The following is a 6,000-nucleotide window of genomic DNA, read 5'->3' on the forward strand; positions in this document are numbered from 1 at the left end:
ATAAAAGCCCCGACCTCGACATGCAAACCCGTAACCCAAACGCATCTACGAAACTCATATTCTCTTAGCCCAAAACCAACAGCAACCGTAAACTCAACCCTTGATCACTTTTGCAGCAATTACAGCAACTTAAAAGCGACATGCAATGCTCAGAACACAACCCTATGTTACCAGAACCTCAGAGTATATAACCGAACGTAACATAAAACTAATGCAGGGATTTTTGAAACATTAACACTTACTGTAATAAGAAAACAAAGCAGTGGTGATCGCTGAACCAGTTTGGCGGCAGCCCCGGCAGTCACTTTGAGTGGCAGCAGCGACCAGAACTCCGGCAATGATGACTATAACAAACATGTAGCATTGATAAAGCTCCCAAAAATTTAACGGAAAGAAAAACCAACTTAAAACCCTTACCGGCAGTAAATCTCAGTGGCAGCAGAGGTGTTCCCGGCGGCAGCGGCGGATCTGGAGGCGGTTTGGGATGGAGACAGCGATGCCACACGCGTGTCACCTCTCTCCTCGCGAACTTTCTCTCTCTCTCTCTCTGCTCGTCTTCAACGGCGACTACGGCGGCTCCAAGGTGGACCATCAGTAATGGCTACGGCAACTGGTCGGGCTAGACGAACCGGTGACGATGGGTCAGCCGCGCATCTCCTCTCCCGTGACTGAGCTTCCCGGCGTGCATTCTTCCTCTCTCTTCCCTCTGATCTTCGTGCACTATCCCTCTTCTATGCAGCACGGCGTCGCGACGGCGACTTGACGTGGTGGCGGCACGAACGGGGTCTGAGCAGCGACTGGGTGGTGGCGCAGACAGCTCCCCCTCTCTTCCTCTCCTTCTCCTCGGCGGTCCCCTTCCTCGTTTCCCTTTCTTCTTTCTTTTTCTTTTCTGCATTCATGTGTGTTGGGTGTGTGTGTGTGTGTGTGTTTGAGTTTTGGGAATGGGGGTGGCGGCTAGGGTTTCTTTAGGGATAAAGGAGAAAATTGTGGTTTAATTGGGATTAGGGTTAGTGTATAAAATTAAGATTTTGGGTTTAATTAGAGTAAAGTAATTTTAATAAAATTGGGGCATAGAGTATAAATTTTAAAATCTAATTAAATCTCTAAAATTACTTTAAAATATTATTTATTGTATCAAAATACTAAATTGACTCTCAATCAAATACTCTAATTGAAAATATAAGATAATATAATGAATTTTCTTTATTCTTAAAACTTAAAGTATTAAATTATAAAAATATAAATTATTTAAATCAAATCATACAAAAATTCTTATTATTTCACAACTTTCAACTTCTTAATTTAAATATAGAAAATAATTTAATAATTGTAAAATTAGATAAAATCCTAATTTAAATAGCCAAATCTCATTATTTTTTAATTTCTAAAACTTTAAATTATAAATAGAAAAATAATCCATAAGTATAGAGTTTAGATAAAAGTCTTAATTGATTTCAAATCCATTTAATCAAAACTGTCATTAATTATCTTTAATAAAATAATTTTTGAAATTAAAACTATAAATAAATATATAATCTGAAATTAGCGCATAATAAAACTTTTCAAAAGTTCTGGGTCTTACATTCGACTAACAGGATTCAAAGTTAGTAAGTAACTTGCAGCCCCATAGAACAATATCGGATACAAAAGATCCCATTATTCAAACCAACAATTTGAAACGAACCGTCAAAAGATAAGAGGAAAGGAAGTGTGAAAGGCGTGGCCTCACCAGTAGAAGCATTCATTTTCATTACCCAATCTAAGGAATTGCTCCACACAAATGAATGACCAAAATGAGCATAGAGATTGCAACCGTGGCAAAGTCACCTCTTGGTTAGCTCTGTAAGGAACTCGTAAGATGTCAATTTTTGCCTCAAATAGCGGTATATGGACTGCAAATTTGAAATGGTAGGATCACAATGGAAAGTAATCTCATACATAACTTCGTTAGGAACTTGTTGAATAAAATTGATGTTTGATGGTATGTCACTCATGGTGTTGAACAAATGAGAACGGCTAATATGAAAAAGGCACAAAGTGACTCACTGATATAAATTAAAGAAGGATTAAGTAAGGTTTGATAGATAGATGTGTAATTGTGTGTCCATTTATGCAGCTAGTTTCCATTAATGAAGAATTTAAAACCATTTCTTTTAGGTTTAGATTTGGTAACTTGCAATGAATAGGATATTTTCATATTTACCTAAAACCTACACATTTGTTTTACCAGGAATACGAAGATTGCTTCCATTGGTGCCATAAATATTTTAAAATTATATACTAGCTTTGTCAGTTTATTTGTTTTAATTTTTGGAAAAAGCAATCTGATTCAAAAATATCAATTTTGCTTATGGAAAATATTAATAAAAGCAATCTAAAATGGTATCATTAATGTAATTCTTATACTCGCCATGGATGAAAAAGTTTGACTTCTCCACTTCAAATTAGTAATTTTTTGTGATTGATTGATTTAGTTGGATAAGCATCAGCAAGCCAAATGGCATGGATCACAATTGCAAAAGTGGTATTATGGAGGACATGGAAAAATACATTAAAAACTATTTTCTGCATGACAGTGATTTTACAGTTAATGCTATTAGTCACTAATAGCATTTGGGGAATTTTCTACATATAATCTCCTATTGGAATGTACAATGACCACTTTATTTTATTCATTGTCTATGTGTAGTAATACTAGACATTCATGTAAAAAGGAGGTCAATATAATTGACAATCAGAAGCAAATTAAAATATTAATTTAATATAAGTAGTGATGGAGAAGAAAATGCAATAGGCCAAATATTGTGTTCTCATCCATGCTTATTAATTGTTGAAGGAAAAAGTTAGATTTGACAAAAACCTTCTGCGAAAAAGATTTGCAAAGTTAATTAATGCATTAGGCTTTGAGAACCAGATTTTTAACTTTTCTCAACTGAACAGAAAGACTAAAGTAACCAAAGTATAGAAGGTTTAGTTTGATTCAATTGTAAGTAAAGAACAAATATGACCAGACAACAAAATATATGAACTTGGTATTCATTTACTATTATTTCTTATATAATACACATATATATAGTCGCAGAATATAAAAAAAAGTAATACCTATTTTTCTAACATGAACAGTTAACTCTTGATTAAACAAAATTGATTAAAAGATTGAAATTTTGTATTTACATTTAAGCCAATCGGATTTTATATTTTTAAAAATAGAACGTTCTACTGACAAATTATTCATTGTTATAATATAAAATATCTCGGATGTTTCATTATTTTTTTTATCGATTCAGTTGAATTACTAATAGATAGTGTACAACACAATAAACTAATTTAACATACCAATTTAGTTCAAGACAAATAAAAAAAAAATATGTATTTCATTAAAACATGAGTACTTGAAAGAAACTTTTACATTTCACCTCATTCTACTTATTAAATTAATATATCCATTCACCTAGATACAATATGTTAATATCATAATTTTTAACATTATCTTATTTAACCTATAATTTCATTCATTATTTATTATTGAAGTTTTTTAGTAATGTACAAACTTCGGTAATTTACCTGTAGATGCATTTCTTAGATTTAGGTAAATTATTTATAGGCCTTATTTTGTACCTATTCTCGACAATGAGTGCCTACATTTTTAGTACTCTCTGATTGTAGTAGCCTAAAAACTGGTATTTTTATCCTACACCTTCCAGATAGTCTTTTTAAAACTAAATACAAAACATTACTCCTGTTATTCGAATCTCTCCTCCATCGAAATATCTTCTACTGGATGACTTAAATTATAGTCTGCTAAACCTGTCTTTGTGTAAATCTAAAAAGAAAAAAAAGTAAATTTGAAAATACAAAATAAAATAAAAATAATATTATCATTTTTTATTGTAAAGTTAGATATTCTGCACATTCATGATTTTTTTATTCAGATATATTGGGAAGTCTCGAATCCCATTGTTTGCATCAGAAACCCACCTAAACTACTTTATTTTTTTTTGTATTGGGCTAATCTGTAATACCCTACCATATAGAACTTAATGCCTAGGTCGTAAATCAAAGGTAGTGAGACGCTACGGCCTCTAAAAAAAAAAATACATACGTGTGTATATATATATATATATGAAAGATAATTTAACTAGGATTCTTAAAGGAAAGGTTAGACAAAACTGAAACAGAAAATCGCATCACACTCGTATGGTTAAGAATAACACGTGTAAATAACAGTGAAATAGAAGAGACATAATATATATGGATAAAGAATTCCAAAGGAAATACATATCAAGCTCCAGTCTCGACTTGCGAAGCAAAGGCCGACATAGAATATATACACAACCCAAAACATACCAAAAGGCAAATACAAATCCTGATTCTCCAAAGTTAACCTCTCGGTGGGACAATACAAGTTTTATACAAAAGTGGAGAATGTACACATACATATATATAAACTAAATATACAATATAAAATCCCCAAATGTATATCTTTGCTTCCAAGAATCATCCAGCATGCTCAGCGAGGTGCCTCACGTCCTGTATCTGAAAAATAACAAATATGTATGGAATGAGAACCGGAGGTTTTCAGTATGGTAACAGTGCCTAAATAGATAAGATATGAGGCTCTAGAAAGCCAAAGGCAATCCTAAACTCCATAGTCCCAGATCAAAGCCTAAATTTCTCACTAAACCAAAAATACGGTAATTCTATCTAGGGATTCTAATATATCTTTTCATATCCAGTTTTGTGCAAACCTTCCAATTATCAATGTGGAACAATCCTCAGCGTCACCTCCACCAGTATACGAGATCTCTCAAAAGCAAGTACATACAAAATATACAAGTAATACACAAATAAGAAAATAGATAAGGCATTTAAGTCACGTAGCATATAGATATAAATAAACAATTAGGCAAGCCAAAATACAAAGTGCATACTCAAGCAAATCATACAAATGCACATGATGCATGTCTGCCCTATAGCCAATGAGCTCATCTGTCGGTTATACAACCAAACCTAGCATGTCCGGTAGCGAATCCTAGACAGTACCTGCGTGTGCGCATCCCCAAGAGTTACTCATATACATATTCATTCATTTATCATCTCATTAGGGGATTTATCCAGAAAGTTAAAGTGTCCGGCCACATCTTGCGATGGAGAGTCAATAGAGTATCGAGTCTCGACCTAGAGCAAGTGTAGGCGAATCACTTATTTTACCCAGGGAGACTCGTAACTCAGATAAATTTTGATTTCCAACTTGGAGCAAGTGGGATAAAACCACAACCCTTGTGTCTACCCAGGAAGCTCAAGTCATATTAACTTGGAGCAATTGGGGCGAACCACACCTTTGCATCTATTTAGGAAGCCTCAACAACTAACCTGGAGTAAGTGGGACGAAACAACAATCCTTGCTACCCAGGAGGTACGTTCTTATATATCTAGGAAGAACAACTGAGGGGATCCTAACCTCCCACCATCTCACTGGAGGCGATTTTACAATATAAGAAGGAATAAAGAAGGGGATCCTCACCTTCCACCATCTCACCGGGTCACAATTTTGAGAAAGAGTGCTTAATCCACTATAATAAAAATATACTTCTTCAAACTTATCTCCATTATACTCTGATATGTTCTCCTTAATCCACTCAGTACACTCCATAAAATACTCTAGTTAATCTACCCACAGTACTCTACAATCTTAAGTCACTGACTCTAATTTAATAACCGAAAATACCCCTTTTATTTTATCCAATACACTCTCGCTCATCCCAAAGCCTAGGCAGTAGTTAGAGGATCTTAAATAGTAATTACGGAGGTATAGAACGCTAGTGGAGTAGTTAAAAACTGAAAAATACAATTTCAGCAAAAATCAGGGTGGTCATGCATACGCATGCCACCTGCGTACGTGAGATTTGAACAATTACACATGTCACGTGTGACTTCCACGTATGCGAGCATGCAAGTCAAAAGTGGTTTTCCGCGTCACGTGGCACTGATGCGTACACG

Source organism: Arachis ipaensis, chromosome B7, assembly GCF_059453495.1.
Source record: "Arachis ipaensis isolate K30076 ecotype BB chromosome B7, ASM5945349v1, whole genome shotgun sequence".
NCBI classification, from domain to species: Eukaryota; Viridiplantae; Streptophyta; class Magnoliopsida; order Fabales; family Fabaceae; genus Arachis; species Arachis ipaensis.